The 21,862-nt window shown below is 40.6% G+C and overlaps 1 pseudogene; it reads right to left on the reverse strand.

Annotated features, from left to right (window-relative positions):
• Window positions 1-432: 432 nt before the first annotated feature.
• Window positions 433-2,994, reverse strand: LOC123428631 (annotated as a pseudogene).
• Between the last annotated feature and the right edge of the window lie 18,868 nt (window positions 2,995-21,862).

Below are 21,862 nucleotides of genomic sequence, written 5' to 3' on the forward strand. Positions count from 1 at the left end.
TTGAATTATACTGTAAGCAATTATGTATGCAATACTATAAAAAATAATGTCACGCACATACCTGAATATATTACACACCTAACCTTGTACCACAACAACAATATACATACATGAAATTGTCCATGATCATGCTCCTTGTATTCTATCTGCCAGAATTAAATTGAAAACAAGAAATCATTCATAAATATGCACAGGAATCTGTAAGACAGTTGAGTAGTATGAAATTTGTAAGCAAACATGTATATGTGCAAACCTATGATAATCAAACTAATGTGCAACCTCTCCTCTCAAATTCTCCACAGAACATGGACAAGAGAAGTGAGCACATGGGATATATAGAGAGAGATAAGTTACACAATCAGATTCTAATCTATCTCTACAACAACTATGGCGCCGGGCTTGGATAATCTTCAGCGGTGCAGACTTGGCAACCTAAGCAGGAGTTCCTGTGCATTTCTTTTCCTTCCTTTGGTGTGGAGCTGTCCACTCCTGGTACTTGTGCAAACTACCGGTGAAATCGGTGAACAGCGCGTCGACTCCGATCTCTCTCAGCGAGTACTCATACTCAGCATAAGGGTCTTGATGGAAGTTGAAGTGCAAGAATGAATTCTCATTTCTGAATGTGTATGGATGCACCTACAACGCCACCATGATTCAGCATGGTACTGTCATCTAAGACCTGGCATACGTATATATGTACATGTATAACAGCGAGAAATTTGTTGCTCACCTGAAGATTCAGAGTGTGTGCCCGTGCCACAAGATCGGTTGCAGGGCCTAGATGGTTATTGTTTGGGGGGATAATCGTATCCTTCCATGGCCCAATCCCAATTACATACTTCCTTATGAACGCGAGATAACCGTTCGAAGTTATCTCATAGTATGACTGCAGGTTATAAATGGTCTTCGAAAACTATTTGTTTTCCGGTGATGAACTTGGTAGAGAAAGAAAGTAGTGCTTACTGTTGATCTTACCTGGTTGGTATCTTCAGTTGGAACTGTGGTGGGGTATATCAGAAGCAGTTTTGGAGCATTTGTCATGTTTGAGATGTAAATTAGTGAAGTTGGAGCAAAGGATAGGATGAATGGCGGCTTCTTAAGCCAATCTTTAGACATGTATTCGCCTTTGTAGCCATACTTGAGAAGCGTCTCGACAAACTTGTCCTCAAACTTCTTGCCACGTGACCACTTGACCTGCATGTTTATTTCGTAATCATATAGTGAAAAAGGTCAAGAAATCGGTAGATATTAAAGTTGGTTCATTTTTATAAGTACACAAAGTGTCCTCAGGAGTTGGTCAGGTTAAAATCACCTACATGCTGGTTGATGAAAATAGGATTCTTGATCTCTGGGTATATTCCGACCACCCTGTCAGCATGAAGTGCAATCAAAATAAACTCATCAAATGTAAGAATATTGTACTTCCCTGAAATATAGTAGGAGAACATTATTAGCAGTTGCAAGAGCAAAAGGATTACATATTTATAGAAACATTTAAATAGAAAATAATACAGATCAAGGCATCCTAATTATACTGTATTTTATTTCATTAGTGATGAGATGTCAATAGTATTTTACAAAGATAATGCAATATGAAAAAGCGAGCGAGAGAGAGAAGACAAAAGATATACAATTATACTGTTGATCCCTGAAATTGTAGCGTTGTTTCACCCTCAGTGATTTCAGTTCTCTTAAAGTAAAATCCACTGGAAGCAAGAAGAACTCCAAAAGTCAAAGTAGATTCATAGCCAAAAATGTCAGAAATAGCAAGTGCAACAAAAGAAGCTCGAGACATGGTGTCGCATACCGATAAACCATCCCGTCAACTTTACTCCCTGGACATCATAGGTTCTCTTCCTGCCAGTAAACTCAGTACGGTTCGCGATGTCTGTCGTGGTATCCAGGATTACATCATGGGAACATATCAGATGTCCGTCCTTTGATGCAAGTATATCAGTCTCTATGAAGTCTGCACCTTCCTCGATAGCCCTCTGCCATAAACAATGCATAAGTATATTCAGGTTTTCATTAAGATATTAGATTTCAGTCTTAAGAGAATCTCCATCAGTATAATAACAGGCTAATAATCTGGACATTACATGATCTTCGGGATATTGCTTCAGCATACACCTCCCTGCATTACGGCTGGGCATGTGAATGTGTTGTCCTAACTCCTAAAATTATATTATAGTCTTGTTGAGCACTGTGGACTATTAGGTTCAGTACTTAATACGGAGTTGACGTGGCATCAAAATATATCAATCTGGATCTGATGCAGGAGTACATAGCTGGTTACCAAATATGTCGCAGCTGTCTCTTCGGGTATTTCGCCATTGGAACCCCTGTGGGCAATGTTGTAAGGTCTGATGTCTGTAGTGGCTGCTTCTTGTGGTTTACATCCAGCTGACCGTGGCGACGGGCAGCTGGGTTAGCATAGGATCCTCCAAGGAATATGAGCATAAGGACAATGACGGAGGTGTGACCTGTCAGAGAATGCATTCAATTTACAGGATCTTGAAACTAAGTAGTAGTACTACTCAAAAGTCTGACGAACCAATTTGATACACAATCCATCTTTGGCATATGAAGTTGCACTATTCCAAATTCAAATGAAGTCGAGCTTTTGTGGGGGAAAACATACATCAAATCCATGCATTATTATTCAGAAGAAAGAGAGAGTGAGGGGGAAGCCATAGTTATTATTCAGAAGAAAGAGAGAGTGACGGGGCGGTTCACGGGCACATGTAGCTGCGGCTTCCTGTTTCTAAGAAGGCACCATTAGCGGAAGATCCACAGGAAGAAGAAGGGGGTCGTACTGGAATGGGTAGTGGGTTTCTCCTCCTTACCCTTCGGCCGCGAGGAGGTTGACGACGTTGGCAATGTCGCCCAGGGGGCGCGCTGGTTGTTGGCCTCAATGTTGCCGATGTCGCCCAGGGCGTGGCGGGTGTTCTTGGGGTCGGGCTTGCCGGCCATGGCCGCCTTCTGCTTGCCCATGGTGAGGACACCACCACCACCACGTAAGGTTGCACAGCAGAAACAAGAAGAAATCAGATCCGTCGCTCGGAGGTGGATAAAATCAAACCACATCAAATCGTCATCAAGGTCTAGCAGCAATCAAGGCAGACCAAAAACGAGGATTGGAAGCTTGAAGCACAATTAATCTTAACAATAAATCGGTCGGGACAAACAAAAACGCATCAAGAATTCCTCCCAGCGAGACCCCATCAATCAGCCGATGAAGGCGTAGATCTCACCCGACCCACATACCGCGGCGGCGGAGGCGAGCGCGATGACCAGGGGCCCCGCGGCGGCCGCCAGCGCCCGCCGCGCAGCCTCGGCGACGGGGCCCGCCGCCAGGTCGCGCAGCGCCAGGTCCGGAGCGGTCTCCGCGGGCTCGGCGAGGCGGGGGGCGCGAAGGGGCCGGCCGGCGGCCTGGCGGCCGCGGCGCGCGCGAGGTGGCGGAGGGAATGGCGCGGGCGCGGGCGGGCGAGCGGGGAGGGCGCGGCGAGGAAGGAGGCAGCGGCGGCCATTTGGGAGCCGGGGGAGAGCAGAGCAGCGGCAGCCGCGGGATCTGACGTGAGGAGGTAGGTCGTGGTGGTGTGGAGAACGCGTGGTTTTTTTCTGTGTGCGTTCGGTCGTGGGATGTGGGTTTCTTATCGCCTCGCGTAAGGTTGAATCATTGCTGGTTGAACCATCACGGCGGCGCATCCTGCTTTAATAGTAGAGATTTATCTTGTTCCTTTCATGTTTCATATAATAAAATTAGTCATTCTCCGGTACGCTGTAATTGACGTCAATGATTAAATTAGCACCATCTAATTGTTCTGATTTGCTGATACTGCCGCAAACCTCCCGCAGTACTGGTCGCCTAGCCATCGCTCCAAGGGATAAGAAGGGACTACAAGTAGAGTAGCAGAAATAATTATGGGATAAACTCAATTCCGTTGTACGGAGCACTACCACTTCCTGTACTAGATGAAATGTTTGGGATCTTGAGTTTTATCCATAAGACCATGATGGATAATTATTTCATCAAAATGAAACTATTTAGAAAATAATCTTTCAGTTAGAACACCACACAATACTTCCAAAGTTGACCTAAAAGCTTTTATATTTCTTTATAAAGGGAGTACGTCTCTTGCCAAGCAAAGGAGCATAGCTGCTCCCAACTTCCGGACTCGATTAGTATTCAAGTGTTCGGCCTCACTGCACAAAATAATTTAGGAAATTATTGAAAATATTCTTTAGAAATTCACTAACATGTTTTTATTTATGTTTTTTATAGAAATATAAACTAAATAGTTTTCAAATCTATAAAAAGACAATGTCTGTATTTTTAGGAAAACCAACTGAAATAGGAAGAGGAAAAATAAAGGGATCTAGAGCGCTCAAACTGGGCTGTCAGCCCACGAGCCCTCCTAAGGATCCTTTTCTTAAAACCTGTTTATTTGTTGAATCCTATTTGGTGCCTGCTGCGGGCCTACTAATGAAGAGGTTTCGAGGGTAGTTCATTGTTGGTTTTGCCAAGCATCCAGTCCGGTTTTGGGAAGATTTTGGGGCTGTGATTCTGTTTACTATTTCTTTTATTTTAACTTCAATTTCTTCTAAAAATGCGTGAACTTTTTAAAATTCATTTTTTGCAAATTTATGAATAATTTTCTCAAATTTCTTCATTTTTTATGTTTATGTATTTTGAAATTTGTAAACTTTTTATTGGAAGTTGACAAACCTTTTGCAGATCTGTGTTTTTGAAATGAGTAAAGTTTTTACAAATTCGTGACTTATTTAAAAAATATATTAAAAATCGCATATTTTTCAAATTTGTGCACTTTTTTCCAATTTTCATGAATATTTTGTTAGACATGATCTTTTTCGAAATTTGTGAACATTTTTACATATTCACGAATGTTTTTCAATTTCATGAAATTAAAAACCGGCCACTTTTTAAGAACAACAACATTGTTGTTGCAACAGGCTGTTTTTCCTAAGGGCAGCAGTACCTACTGTGGCAAATAGATAAGAAAAAATGAGCAAGTGTTGCTGGGCCTGGACTATACGGGACATGTCGCGGGCGCTGGATTCACCATGTGGCGCTCAAGGCACGAAGAGAGGGACTCTGTTTCTTTTGGATTTTGGAAAACATGCGAATTTGAGTAACAATGGACTAGATTATCGGAGACCACAAGCACAAATGCTTTATAGCCTTTTAGCCTCCACATAGCAAGAAACACAAGGGATCAACTATTCAAAGGGTATCCCTTGCAGGAGTTTTGCAAGGGTCAGTTTTGTTGGGCTGAGAGCGTGCCACTTGACGCCCTTTCAGCCGTCGTCGTGTGCCGCGTGCTGGACGATCCTTCAAGAATTTTTCGACGTACAGGTTTTTGGATTTAGATTGCTTTTTTTGTTCTTGCATGGGTTTACTTAGATTCTGGAGGAAAAATGGGAAAAACTTGTGCGAAAACGCGTTTTTTTTCTTTTGCAATAGGCACATATTTACTTTCGCGAGGGTGCCTCTCGGAAAAGGGGAAAGCATATTTTTGTCTTGTTTCCCCGAGAGGCAAAGTCTACTTCTCGTGGAGGCACAGTTTTACTTGCGTGAGATGCATAGTTGCGCCTCTCGGAAAGGGAAAAATACATTGTTTTTCTTTCATAAGAAACACATATTTGCTTCTTGTGGAGGCAAATATTTGCCTCTGCGAGAGGTACAATTGTGCCTCTTGGAAATGAAAACCGTATTTTTTTGTTCTGCGTGAAGCGCATATTTTCTTCTTCACAAGACACATATTTGTTTTCTCGAGAGGCACAGTTGTATGCCTCTTGGAGAAATAAAAATCTTGTCTTTTGCTTTCGCGAAGAATCACATTTTTTTTATGAATGCACAAATTTTCTACCGCGAGAGGCATAGTTGTGCCTCTTAAAAGAAAAAAAAGGAATGTGTGTGTGTGTCTTCGGAGAAAGGGGGGGACAGTGCTTCTGACTCGTTTCTTCTTCTTTCTTGTTGTATTGTTTCATGAAGATGTTTCAGCAAAATCTAGTAACATGGAATCTAGTTCGAAGATGTTGACGTAAGAAATCCAACGGTAAAAAATGATTAACGATTTAGAAACTCGATTAAAAAGAAAAACATTTAAAATAAACATGAGAAGTTGAGAATGACCTTTGCAATAGGTACTACTTAAATATTAATTTTAAAAACATAGCAGGCACCGAATTAGCACTCTTAGGACACCTAACAAACTTGGCCCAAGAGGCAGCATGAGACAACAAGTCTCCAAACTCCGCGAGAACTATATCTTGCTCATACCGAACCCACGTTCCGTCTCGCTTGGATATTTTCTGTGTTTTATTTTAGGGGACCTCCTACTCTGCGGCAGGTTGTTGTTCGCATGCACAGGCGCGACGTCATGCTGGGCCAGCCCATCAACGCATTGGTAGTTTCATTTTAGGTCGCGCGAAACAAAAAAATCTAGAAAACAGCAGCGCTTCATGATAAAACAACGAGCCACTCGCCACTCCCAACACAACACCTACTAACATATTAGTCTAAAACACTATAAGAACACACAGTACCGTGGAGATATGGAAAACATTTCTTCAAAATTGCAAGCAATGTTGAATTTGTGAACAAAACTTAAAAAGAGAGCACCTTTTGAATTTGTGAACATTTTTCACTAAAACTTGAACACTTTTTCAAACTTTGAGCAGATTGTTTTTTTTTTAAAAAGGAACATTTTTTGAAAATCCAGAATATTTTTCAAGTTCTTGCACAAAATTATAAAATGATGAACACTTTTCTAATTATGAACAAATTTTGAAACCAATAACATTTTCCAAGTTGTGAACAATTTTTGAAACCATGAAAAATTTTCAAATTCGAAAACAAAATTATAAAATTGTGAAAATTTTCGAATATATAATTTGTTTTTGAAAACATGAACATCTTTTTCATTTTATTTATGAAAACGAACAAATGTTGAATCACCCGATCATTTTTTAAAACATGAACATTTCTTAAAACGGAGAACAAATTTGAAAGTGCGAACAAAGTTTTACAGCACACACATTTTTTAATCTTGAAAATAAATTTTGGAACCGAATTTTTTTGTGAAAAATTGTGAACAAATTTGGAACTGTGAAGAATTATTAAAGTACAAACATTTTTTAAATCTTCTGAAAAAAAATTTGAAATAGAGAATTTTTTTCAAGAAAACAGAATAAATTTTAAGGGCAGTAACTGCATTTCTTATGCACGAACATATTTTACTCTTGAAAACACATTTTGAAACCGAGAATAATTATTAAAAATCCTGAGCAAGTTGGTAAGCACGAGCAATTTTTTAAAACATAACATTTTTTGAATTTTAACAACAAAATTTTGTAAAAACCCAAACAAATTTGGAGCACAAACAATTTTGAACATTTTTTAAAACAGAGAACAAATTTCAGAGCTCGGACATTTTAGGAATCTTGAGAACAAATATTGAACCATATTGTTTTTAGAAAATCGTGAACAAATTTGAGAGCATGAACAATTTTTTAAACATTTTCCAACATTTCTAAATCAAGAACAATTTTTAAACATTTTCCATATTTCAAGAACACTTTTTTAAAATCGAAAACATTTTACAAAAATTCCGAACATTTTGTGAAAATCGAGATCATTTCTGGAAAATATAGATTTTTTTTAAAATTAAAACTATTTTCGAATCTGAAGAACCATTTCTGAAATTCCTGGAAATTTTGGTAATCCAGCACATTTTCTGAAAATCCAGAACACTTTTTAAAAAATAGAAAAAAAAGAGAAACCAAGAACGTTTTTTTACAATGTAGAACATTTCTTAAAAAGAAAAAAAAATTCCGAATTTTCAGAACATCTTTTCAAAATTCACAACATTTTTGAAAAATCCAAAACATTTTTTGAACCACAAACAAAAAATAAAAAAGAAAGAAAGAAAAGAAATGAAAAAAAACCAGTTCAGAAAACATTGTAGAACTATTCTAAAACGTGTGTTTATTTGCTCGTTGTGCGTTCATTCATTCCTTGGTAATTGAGAAAATTTGTTCCTTGGTTGTCAGTTTATTCCTGTTTTTCGGTTTTTTCTTTTGATTTATTTGCTTCTTCTTCGGTTTTATCCATTTCTTCATCCTTTTTCCTTCAGTTGCCAGTTTTTTTTTTTCGGTTTTCTTTGTTTCTTTCACTGCTTTTATCGATTTTCGTTTTTTTTTTCTTTCTTGCATCGGTTTCTTATTTTTTCTTGTTTCTTACTTGGCTTTCCTTGTTTTTCGTGTGTTATTTCTTTTTCCCATTTCTTTGGTTTTCGCTGCTTTTCTTCACTTATGTATTTTGATGTCTTTGGTTTCTCTTTTTGATTTCATTCTTGTGTTCATGCTATATTTTTCGCATATTAAATGCAAATTTAACATTTTGTGAATGGTAAACATTTTTTCTATACACGTTTTGAACATTTTTTAAATGCCTAATTAACATTTTAAAATATCTGTTTAATACTTTTTTAATTGGTCATCAACATTTTGCTCTATACACTTTTAGCATTTTTCAAATCTGTGATTAATATTTTTCAAATACTTAATTAACATTTTCTTCAAATGCTTGGTAACAATCTATTTAAAATCAGAGACATTGTATATATTTTTGTTTACATTTTTGTATGAGAAACATTTTTCTCTATATCAATTTATCATTTTTTAAATACTTGGTTAACATTTTTTTTCAAGTGTTCTATGTAAAGTGTATTTTACAATATATTTATTTAAAATATTTGAAGTGTAAACGAAAGTAAAGGAAGAAAGGAAAAAAAATTAAAATAACAAGGAAACAAGCTTGTGGCCCGCCACACGCCGGGTGCGGCCCATCTCGCGCTTGATGCTTTCCTACATCTCGCTATAAGCGAGACATATGGGCGCGTCCCCCCACCCACCCACCCACACAAACTCCTCGCAGAAACTCAAATGTGTTAAAAAGAGAGGCAGTTGGGCAGTGACTGCATTTCTTGAGTTGCAAGCTTGCATCGTCATATAATATGTCTATAGGTGTCTTACTCTTACCGAAGCAACGAACCAAACCATTGCTACTTTCAGCTTGTGGGTTTGTCTAATATTCAAGTGCTCGTCCCTCTACACAAACTACTTTTTTTAACTGTTAAAAAATACATACTCCTAAATCCTAATTGAGGAGAATATCGAGCTCTTGGCTGTTTGCCGAGGCAGGGAGGGAGAGAGAGAGGGAGGGAGAGAGAGAGGGAGGGGGAATGTGAGGGAGAGGGGGAGGGGGAGGGAGGGAGGGAGGGACGGAGAGAGAGAGAGGGAGGGATGGAGAGAGAGAGGGAGAGAGAGAGGGGGAGGGAGAGAGAGAGAGGAAGGGAGGGAGGGGGAGTGAGAGAGACATATATAGATAGAGAGAGAGACGGAGGGAGAGAGAGAGGGAGGGAGGGAGGGAGAGAGAGAGAGGGGGAGGGAGGGAGGGAGAGGGAGGGGAGGGGGAGCGATAGAGGGAGAAAGAGAGTGGGGAAGAGAGGGATATAGGGGGAGAGGGAGGGAGGAAGGGAGGTAAATAGGGGGAGATATGGAGGGAGGGGGAGAGGGAGGGAGAGAGTGAAAGCACATATGCCCCCTTGGCGATTTTGATAATTCATGACAACATACATTGTCTCTTGGAGTAACACTTTTACCTAGATATTTTTAGGAAAAGTCCATGGAGAGTTATGGCTTAAGGTTTATGTGAAGATGTCCTTGGATGCAAGAAAGGAACAATATTGGCTCTAGCTTCAAGCTAGAAGACTCTTCATTTTATATTTCTAAGAAATCAATTTTGAGTCCATAGGAAAGCCAATACTATTAAAAGGGGATGAGGTAGTAAGATGAACCGATTGCTCAAATGCTCAAAGTTAGCCATCAAAACACTCAGTCATTTTTCCCACATATCCACTCTGTCAAGATCCACATTCACAAATTCAGTGTCACCAACATCTCCATATCGGACCCACCGAGTTTGACCTCAAACAGAAACCCTAGCCATTTCCACCAAATCGGTGCAACCGAAACCAAGTCGGTGCTACCGAGTTGAGTGTGACCAATATTCTGTTGCTAAGACACACAAAATCAGAATTTCTGAGTTTGACTATCGGTGCCATCAAGTTTGGCCATCTGACCGTTAGTCACCTTTTTGGTGCCAGCGAGTTTCATATATCGGTCTCACCGAGATTCAAAAGTTCACACCTTTGTGCTAATCGGTACCACCGATTTTTCAACTTCGGTGTCACCAAGTTTGCCCTTTTGTGTGTAACTGTTGGATTTTGGCTGCTGCCTATATATACCCCTTCACCCACCTCTCATTCATGGGAGAAGCACTCAAAACACACACTTCACTGCAAGATCCATTTTCTGAGAGAGAACCACCTACTCATGTGTTGAGACCAAGATATTCCAATCCTATCATTTGAAACTTGATCTCTAGCCTCCCCAAACTGCTTTCCACCAAATGGACCTCTCCTACCCATGCATATTCTGTGAGAGAGTGATTTGTGTTTAGGAGACTATCTTTAAAATCACAAGATCAAGGAGTTCATTGATCTACCACATCTATTATCTTTTGAAGGGTGGTGCCTCCTAGATTGGTTAGGTGTCGCTTGGGAGCCTCATACTTCGTGTTGTGGAGTTGAACCAAGATGTTTGTAAGGGCAAGGAAATCGCTTACCTCGTGAAGATCTACCATGAGTAAGGCTAGTCCTCCGTGGACGGAAGCCGTGGTGGAATAGACAAGGCTGCTTCTTTGTGGACCCTCCGTGGGTGGAGCCCTCCGTGGACTCTCGCAGTCGTTGCCCTCCGTAGGTTGAAGTCTCCACTAACATGGACGTACGATAGCGCCACCTATCGCAACCATGCCAAAATTGCCGTGTCAACCTCATGCGTTTGATCTTCCTAATCTCTACTCCTTTACATGTGCAAAGTCATTACTTTTCCGCTGCCATATATGTTAACTAGCATGTGTAGGGTGCACTAGACTTATTAGAACTGCTGAGTTTCTGCCCTCCTAGAATTTGGGTTGGGCTAGAAATTTTTATCTTGACAAGTAGTCTATTCACCCCCCCTCTAGACACACCTTCTATCGATCCCTCAATTGGTATGATAGAAAGGTCTCCAAAACCTTGGTTTAACCGCCATTGGAGGAAAATGAATGTTACTAGTTCCCAAATTTTTAGTTGTAGACTGCCTATTCTTGATGGGGAGTACTTTAGACAATGGAAAGATGAAATTCTTGTTATATTTGATGAGTTCCATTTGCGCAAGTATGTTGAATATCCCTATGTGCCTCCCATTGATCCCATACATCCTTCTCATGATGATGAAGTTAATATGCTTGGTAACCTTAACACTGTCAATCTAATCATTAGAGGTTTGCCAAGAAATGTGCTTAGTCAGTTCAAAAATTTGAGTGTGCTCATACCTTGTGGAAAGACTTAGAGAAAAGATATCCAAATTATTCCTTGAAAAATATTGATATCATTTTCCACAAGTGCATTGCTTTTCACAAAATGAAGCCAACCGATCCTTCGATAAATGCCTATTTGAGCTCCGTGACCTCATGCGTGCTAAAGAAGATGTCATTACTTTAACAATATCATTGTTGAAGCCATTCAAATGCATAAACATGAGCATTGTCATAGTCAAATTTCTCATGAAATTCTTGTTTCTTATGATGAGGGAACTTCATCCGATGATGACAATGTGGAGCATGGTTACTACAATGAAGATGAAGAGTTTGACATCGAGTATGATAAGACCATGAGGAACCTTAGTCTTATGCCTAACCTTAAAGACTACATAGCCGGTGGAAAGGAGTGGGTTCTCGAGAGTGGATGCACCGATCACATGACCGGAGATAAAGACATGTTCCATGAAATTACACCAAACCGTGAACCTCGGAAGTATGTGACTTTTGGAGACAACTCCAAAGGTAAGGTACTTGGTCTTGGTACGGTGGTCGTATCTCATGACAATTCCATTCAAAATGGCATGCTTGTCGAATCCCTTGGCTACAATCTTCTTTCCATAGCTAGACTAACAGACTTTGGTTTTGATGTGCTATTTATGAAAATTGAATGTCGATTGTTTCATAGCGACAATCATAACATCGTCTTTACTGGTTTCCGTAGAGGTGATCTATACATTGTTGATTTATCTAAGATATCCAAACCCTGTACATGTCTTATCGCAAAGTCTTCTAAAGGTTGGTTATGGCATAGAATGCCTGGACATGTTGGTATGCGTAATCTTGACAAACTTATCAAAGGTGATCATATTCTTGGTGTTAAAGATGTTATCTTTGACAAAGGTAGACTTTTTAGTGCTTGTTAAGCAGGAAAGCAAGTTGGTGGAAGTCATCCCGTGAAGAACATCATGACCACAAGAAGACCCCTCGAGCTGCTTCACATGGATCTCTTTGGTCCCAATGCTTACAAGAGTCTCGGTGGAAATTCTTACGGTTTAGTCATTGTTGATGATTTTTCCAGATTTACGTGGGTGTTCTTTCTAAATGATAAGTCGCAGGTACAAATGATCTTCAAGAACTTGGCTCGGAAAGCTCAAAACCAGTTTGAAGTGAAGATCAAGAAGGTTCGGAGCGACAACGGAACGGAGTTCAACAACACTAATGTGGATACTTTTCTTGACGAAGAAGGTATCTTACACGAGTTCTCGATGACGTACACACCTCAACAAAATGGAGTTGTTGAGAGGAAGAACCAGATGCTCATAGAGATGTCGAGAATGATGCTTGACGAATACAAGACTCCAAGAAACTTTTGGGCAGAAGCCGTGGAAACAGCTTGCCATGCCATAAACTGACTCTACCTGCACAAGATTCTCGGTAAAACGGCATACGAGCTACTCCCCGGTAACAAACCCCAAGTTGGATACTTTCGGGTATTCGACACTAAGTGCTATATTATCGATAAGCATCATCAGTCGAAATTTGCACCTAAATCTTGTGAAGGTTTCTTTCTTGGTTACGGATCAAACTCTCACGCTTACCGTGTCTACAACAACTTCACCCGAAAAGTTGAAGAGACGGTAGATGTGAAGTTTGATGAGACTAATGGTTCGCAAGTCGAACAATTGCCAATTGATGTAGGAGATAAGGAACCTTCGGAAGCTTTAAAGATTTGTCTATTGGCAAGATTCGTCCCATGGAGGTGAAGGAAAGCACTTCATCAACAAAAGTGGAAGCTCCCACTTCATGTCAAGGCGAACCGAAAAATGACATGGAAGCATCCACAAGCGGTACATGACATGATGAAGAAGAGGAAGAAGTACATCGTGATGATCCACCTCAACCTTCCTCACCACCACCCGAAGGAGATGATGACGTCAACGACAACACTCAAGATGATGATGATGAAGAAGAAGCTCCTCCATCCAACAAGAAGAAGTTGTCAAGAATTAGAGCAAGAGTGGGCAGAGATCATCCGTTGAAACAAATCTATGGTGACATAAAAATGGGAGAATCACTTGCTCTAAGTCTCGATTAGCTAACTTTTGTGAGCATTATTATTTCATCTCTAGCATTGAACCCTTGAAGGTAGAAGAAGCTCTTCAAGATCCATATTGGGTAAACGCTATGCACGAAGAGCTACACAACTTCGAGAGTAACCAAATATGGACACTTGTTGAAAATCCTGAAGGCGAGCATAATATCATTGGTACAAGATGGGTGTTTTGGAACAAGCAAGATGAAGACGGACAAGTTGTACGCAACAAAGCACGCCTCGTAGCCCAAGGATACACGCAAGTCGAAGCTATGGACTATGGTGAGACTTATGCTCATGTTGCTAGACTCGAAGCCATTCGTATTCTTCTACCTTATGCCAATCACCATGATATAACTCTTTACCAAATGGATATTAAAAGTGCCTTTCTCAATGGAGAAATTGAAGAGGAAGTTTATGGTAAACAACCTCCTCATTTTGTGAACTCTAAGAAACCTGATCATGTTTACAAACTTCGTAAAGCTTTATGGTCTTAAACAAGCACCTAGAGCTTGGCACAAATGCCTAACAAAGTTTCTCATTGAAAAGGGTTTTGGGATTGGTAAAATTGATGCAACCTTATTCACTAAAAGAGTTAATGGCGAACTATTTGTTTGTCAAATATATGTTGATGATATTATCTTTGGTTCCACTAACCCACATTTTAGTGAAAAGTTTGAAAAGCTGATGTCAGATAAGTATGAGATGTCTATGATGAGTGAACTGAAGTTCTTCCTTGGATTACAAATCAAACAATCGAGAGAAGGTACATTTATCTCTCAAACCAAGTACGCCAAGGACTTTATCAAGAAGTTCAACATGCAAGAATGCAAAGGTATGAGAACTCCCATGCCTACTAGTGGACATCTTGACCTCACTAAGGAGGACAAACCCGTTGATCAAAAGCTTTATCGATCAATGATTGGTTCATTGTTATATATATGTGCCTCCCATCCTGACATCATGCTGACTGTATGCATGTGTGCCCGCTATCAAGCAGCACCTAAAGAGTGTCATCTATTGGCTGTGAAAAAGATAGTGAGATACCTTATACATACACCAAACTTTGGCATATGGTATCCAAAGGGATCTTCTTTTAATCTTGTTTGCTATTCCGACTCGGACTATTCTGAAGACAAGGTTGATAGAAAATCTACATTGGGTACATGTCAATTTCTTGGGAGATCTCTTGTCTCTTGGACATCCAAGAAACAAAACTCGGTATCCTTATCCACTGCCGAAGCTGAATACATTGTCGCTGGATCATGATGTGCCCAATTACTATGGATGACTCAAACGCTTAAGGATTATGGCATTCTTGTTAGAAAAGTTCCATTGTTGAGTGACAGTGAAAGTTCTATTAAAATTTCCTATAATCCCATGCAACATTCTAGAACAAAACACATCCAAGTGCGACATCACTTCATTCATGATCATGTTGCTAAAGGAGATATCGATCTCAAGCATGTTCGTACTGACAAACAACTAGCTAATATCTTTACCAAACCACTTGATGATAAAGTGTTCTATCATTTGAGGAGTGAGTTGAACATCATTCATGCTTCAAACTTGAGCTAGACTCACTCGGGCGCATGCAAGGGCATGAGCTTGACTGACTAGTCCTTGATGCCTTTGATTTGATTATATTATATCTTGGAAACTATGCTCCCGTGTATTACATCTAACCTTTTGTAGGTACCTGGAAGAAATACACACCACAAGATTGCCATCAACTCCAAACAAAAGCAATCTTGACATGGCCAGGTATCAACAACCCCTCTTCGAGGATGAAGGAAGAAGATAACAAAATCATATCCTTGACTATCATTTGATGAAGTTATTCACTCTTGTCATTTGGATATACTATGGTCTTCCGTGCATGACTAAGCATTGTAGGGGAAAAGTGAACCAAAACAACATGGATTGCTCCCAACTCAAGATGAGCTTCATCAACATTGATCATCCACAACAAGTTCACCTACATGCCACATCATCAACATCATTCGAAGATATGTACTCATATCCTTGATAAAGCTCTACACCAAATCATGGAGTGAAGCAACTCAAGTGATATGAAGACATTGAAAAGCTTAATGAAAAAGTGGTAACCCCATTTTTGTGCTTAATGATGAGTATGACCTATGATCAAGCATCCTTGCTTGACTCCTCAACTCCAATACTCTCATATAGGTGACCTTGTCACCGCCCCACATCTAGATGGAGATCATTGCATGGTTCACATTTGACCTTTCGTATTCTTAGAACCATTCAACTCTCATCTACATGTATGTATATATCTCTTATTTTCAAAAAAAATTGCTGCTATCTCTTGTTTTCTTTCAATTAGTACCCTCTTTTACAATTGGAATCTTGAAACAAATCTTCCGACCAGCCAATTCTTCTGTTTAAGAGTTGACTATCATTGCAACTCGATTTCAATGAATTGGGAAACTCGGTCCAAACGATTTCACCCGAGAGGTCTGAATATCATTCTCGGTTCTACCGAACCATTTTGCCTCAGTGACTCTGATTTTTCTGACAAACTTTATTGCTCTGAAAATTTCTTCTGAACGTATGCTTTAGGGGGGAAAACTTCTCTAGGGGGAGAAACACCTGAGTGATCCCATGTTATAAAACACGGAGAATCATCTAGGATCCCTAACAAAGGAGGAGATAATTCGAGGAATTCTTATTCATACCAAAGGGGGAGAAAAGAAAAATTCAAGGAGCTCTTGAAAAAGTGAGAAGTATCCAGGACCCCTTCCTCTCAATGAGCCCTTACCCTCTGACCTTCTTTTTGGTAATTTATGCCAAAGGGGGAGAAATATCATATGAGAGTATCAAAGCTTCCATTCAATGAACCTATTACAGGGGAGAAATATCACCAAGATGCTTCTACGAAAGAGGGAGAAACAACACTAAGGGGAGATATTTGTTCCTAAAGGGAGATGTATCAAACCTTACATATTAAGGGGGAGACAGATAAATATGGCTTTATTGGTTTGAACTTATTTTCCCTACCTACTCCCAATATCTACATGCTATCATTCAGGGGGAGAGGAATCCTTACATATTCATCTTTAGGGGAGAAAAGTTCTTATTCTTTGGAGACGTATCATTTTATCAAAACCAATCTTCAATATGTCTTCAATTTCTTGGTATTTTTTAGGCTCTTTGCATCCTTACAACAGGGTACTCTTGTGTTATCTAACATTTGTTTTCCCAAGTGTACTCCTATGTCAAGGCGCTCAAGATCCTCAAGGTAGTATATGCATCATACCCTTGATCATAATGACCTCTTGTTTCTTGCACATACTGTTTACAAGAGGGAGTATTGAACATGGAACTTCTTCATTTACATATGTTTGATGCATGTAGCCAGGATGTCTATGACTTGTCTTGTCCTTCTACCTTGTGTGTGCCCATGCATTCCAAAGCAACTATCCTTTAAAAGGGATTGCACACATTTAGGGGGAGCTTGTACTAGTCATGTTTCTTTCAAAGCTGTCATATTCCTATGATTATCTTTATTTGAAGCTTTGATTGTATGTTGTCATCAATTACCAAAAAGGGGGATATTGAAAGCACATATGCTCCCTTGGTGATTCTGATAATTCATGACAACATACATTGTCTCTTGGACTAACACTTTTACCTAGGTATTTTAGGAAAATTCCATGGAGAGTTATGGCTCAAGGTTTATGTGGACATGCCCCTCGATGCAAGAAAGGAACAATATTGTCTCAATCTTCAAGCTAGAAGACTCTTCATTCTATATTTCTGAGAAATCAGTTTTGAGTCCATAGGAAAGCCAATAGTATTAGAAGGGGATGAGGTAGTAAAATGAACTAATTTATCAAATGCTCAAAGTTAGCCACCAAAACACTCAGTCATTTTTCCCACATATCCACTTTGTCAAGATCCACATTCACAAATTTAGTGTCACCAACATCTCCATATCGTACCCACCGAGTTTGACCTCAGACAGAAACCCTAGCCACTCCCACCAAATCGGTGCAACCGAGACCAAGTCGGTGCTACCGAGTTCAGTGTGACCAACATTCTGTTGCCAAGATACACAAAATCGAAATTCCCGAGTTTGAGTATCGGTGCCACCGAGTTTGTCCATCTGACCATTAGTCACCTTTTCAGTGACACCGAGTTTCATATATCGGTCTCACCGAGATTCAAAAGTTCACACCTTTGTGCTAATCGGTACCACCGAGTTTTCAACTTCGGTGTCACCGAGTTTGCCCTTTTGTGTGTTAACGGTTGGATTTTGGCAGCTGCCTATATATACCCCTTCACCGACCTCTCATTTGTGGGAGAAGCACTTAGAAAACACACACACTTCACTGCCAAATCAATTTTCTGAGAGAGAACCACCTACTCATGTGTTGAGACCAAGATATTCCAATCCTATCATTTGAAACTTGATCTCTAGCCTCCCAAACTGCTTTCCACCGAATCAACCTCTCCTACCCATGCATATTCTATGAGAGAGTAATTTGTATTGAGGAGACTATCTTTAAAAGCACAAGATCAAGGAGTTCATTGATCTACCGCATCTATTACCCTTTGGAGGGTGGTGCCTCCTAGATTGGTTAGGTGTCGCTTGGGAGCCTCCTACTTCGTGTTGTGGAGTTGAACCAAGATGTTTGTAAGGGCAAGGAGATCGACTACTTCGTGATGATCTACCGTGAGTAAGGCTAGTCCTCTGTGGACGGAAGCCGTGGTGGAATAAACAAGGTTGCTTATTTGTGGACCATTCATGGACTCTCGCAGCCGTTACCCTCCGTGGGTTGAAGTCTCCACTAACATGGACGTACGATAGAGCCACCTATTGGAACCATGCCAAAATCACCGTGTCAACCTCATGTGTTTGATCTTCCTAACCTCTACTCCTTTACATGTGCAAAGTCATTACTTTTCCGTTTCCATATATGTTGACTAGCATGTGTAGGGTGCACTAGACTTGTTAAAATTGCTGAGTTTCTGCCCTCCTAGAATTTGGGTTGGGCTAGATTTTTTTATCTTGACAAGTAGTCTATTCACCACCCCTCTAGACACATCTTCTATCGATCCCTCACAGAGGGAGAGAGAGAGAGGGGGGGAGGGAGAGGGAGAGAGGGAGAGGGAGGGAGGGAGGGAGAGGGAGAGATAGAGAGAGGTTGTGCGGGCGTCGTCCGGTGCAAGACCGCCTCGTGTTTCTCAGCCAGGCGGTGATGGGTGCCGCGGACGCCCCTGCATCGACCATGGGCGCCAGCCACGGAACAACCACAATGTCATCGCCTCCCGGCTATGAAGCAACAACTTTTCCTCGTGCAACAACATGTCGTCGTGGTCACCACGTGTTAGCAAGAACCACGTGTTCAGCCCCTACTCCATCACAAAGGCCATCAAAAAGGAGTTCCAGGTCCTTGCGCATCACCTCTGCATCACCAACCAAGACCCTGAAGACTTCTTCATCCCCTTCAACATGCCGGCGCACAAGGAGCTCGTCGTGTGATAACCCACAAGTATAGGGGATCGCAACAGTTTTCGAGGGTAGAGTATTCAACCCAAATTTGTTGATTCGACACAAGGGGAAGCAAAAGAATATTCTCGAGTATTAGCAGTTGAGTTGTCAATTCAACCACACCTGAAAGACTTAGTATCTGCAGCAAAGTTTCAGTAGCAAAGTAGTGTGATAGTAACAGTAGCAACGGTAACAGCAGCAGTGACAGCAGTAGCGGTAACAGTAGCAGCAATGACAACAGTGACATCAATAGAAACAAAGTAATGTAGCAAGGACCAGTAGGAAAAACTCGTAGGCATTGGATCGGTGATGGATAATTATGCCGGATGACATTCATCATGCAACAGTTATAACATGGGGAGATATGTAACTAGCTCCAGTTCGTCAATGTAATGTAGGCATGTATTCCGTATATAGTCATACATGCTTATGAAAAGAACTTGCATGACATCTATTGTCCCCCCCCCCGTGGCAGCGGGGTCCTAATGGAAACTACGTGATATTAAGGTTCTCCTTTTAATAGAGAACCGGAACAAAGCATTAGCACTTAGTGAATACATGAACTCCTCATACTATGGTCATCTCTGAGAGTGGTTCCGGCTATTGTCACTCTGGGGTTGCCGGGTCATAACACATAGTAGGTGACTACAACTTGCAAGATAGGATCAAGAACACACATATATTGATGAAAATATAATAGGTTCAGATCTGAAATCATGGCACTCGGGCCCTAGTGACAAGCATTAAGCATGGAAAAGTAGTAGCAACATCAATCTCAGAACATAGTGGATACTAGGGATCAATCCCCATCAAAACTAACTCGATTTCATGATAGATCTCATCCAACCCATCACCATCCAGCAACCTATGATGGGATTACTCATGAACGGTGAAGAGCATCATGGAATTGGTGATGAAGGAAGGTTGGTGATGACGACGGTGATGATCTCCCCTCTCCGGATCCGAGAACAGACTCCAGATCTGCCCCCAGAGGAAGAACAGGTGGTGGCGGCGCCTCCGTATTGTAAAACGCGATGAACTCTTCTCCTTGATTTTTTTCTAGGCGAAAGAGACTAAATAGAGTTGGAGTTGGAGGCGGCGGAGCCCCGAGGGCCTCACAAGCCTTCCAGGCGCGGCCAGGGGGGCGCGCCTCCTGGGCTTGCGGGCTCCTCGCTCCGCGTCTCCGGTTGATTCTTGCGCCAGTATTTTTTATATATTCCACAAAAAGTCCTCGTAAATTTATAGGTCATTCCGAGAAATTTTATTTCTGCGCAAAAACAACACCATGGCAATTCTGCTGAAAACAGCGTTAGTCCGGGTTAGTTCCATTCAAATCATGAAAATTAGAGTCCAAAACAAGGGCAAAAGAGTTTGGAAAAGTAGATACGATGGAGACGTATCAAGTCCCCCAAGCTTAAAGCCTTGCTTGTCCTCAAGCAATTCAGTTGACAAACTGAAAGAGACAAACAAAAACTTTTACGAACTCTGTTTGATCTTGTTGCTGTAATTATGTCTAACTCATATTCAGATTTTCAGCAAGATCATAAGCAAACCACAAAAGCAAGGACATTTAGGTCTCATGATGTACTCATATCAATGGCATAATCAACTAGCGAGCAATAATAATAAGTTTCAAACATAAACACTTCAATCAAAACAATCATGAAGCAATATGAACACATGGTATCTCGCTATCTCTTTCTGAGACCGCAAAACATAAATGCAGAGCACCTTCAAAGACCAAGGGCTGACTGAACATTGTAATTCATGGCAAAGAAGATCCAGTCACAGTCATACTCAATATCAATTAAAAGCAAAGCATAGAAATGACGGAGGTGCTCTCTAATTGGTGCTTTTATAAGAAGAGGATGACTCAACAGAAACATAAATAGATAGGCCCTTCGCAGAGGGAAGCATTGATTTGCATAGGTGCGAGAGCTCAAACTTTTAAAACAGAGATAAATAATTTTGGGTGGCATGCTTTCATTGTCAACGCAATTACCAAGAGTTTTCACCATCTTCCATACTACACATACTATAAGCGGTTCCCAAACAGAAAAGTAAAGTTTTGACTCCCCCACCACCGATCAATCACACTCCACGACTAGCCGAATACTCGGGTGCCGTCCATACCAACAACAATCGAGGGGGAGTTTTGTTTGCAATTATCTTTTCGATTTGAGCATGGATCTGGGCATTCCAATTACCGTCCCCTTTCTCGTGAATGATAGTGAATAAACACGTATCAAGGATAACACGCCTAGCATGGAAGATACTGATTGCCCCTTGTCACCACATGAGCGGTTCGGGCATACAAAATAGATTATTACTTGAAGGTTTATAGAGTGGCACATGCAAATTTACTTGGAACGGCAGGTAGATACCGCAGATAGGTAGGTATGGTGGACTCATATGGAACAACTTTGGGTTTATGGAAGTGGATGCACAAGCAGTATTCCCGCTTAGTACAAGTGAAGGCTAGCAAAAGACTGGGAAGCGACCAACTAGAGAGCGACAACAGTCATCAATACGCATTGAAATTAACTAACATTGAGTGCAAGCATGAGTAGGACATAAATCACCATAAACATGAATATCATAGAGGCTATGTTGATTTTGTTTGAACTACATGCGTAAACATGCGCCAAGTCAAGCCACTTGAATCATTCAAAGGAGGATACCATCCTATCATACTACATCATAATCATCTTGAAATTCATGTTGGAATCCAAGACAAACCATTATAAGCTCCTAGCTAATTAAGCATGGCATCAGAAACTATGATCTCTAAGTTGTCATT

Source organism: Hordeum vulgare, chromosome 2H (assembly GCF_904849725.1).
Source record: "Hordeum vulgare subsp. vulgare chromosome 2H, MorexV3_pseudomolecules_assembly, whole genome shotgun sequence".
Lineage (NCBI taxonomy): Eukaryota > Viridiplantae > Streptophyta > Magnoliopsida > Poales > Poaceae > Hordeum > Hordeum vulgare.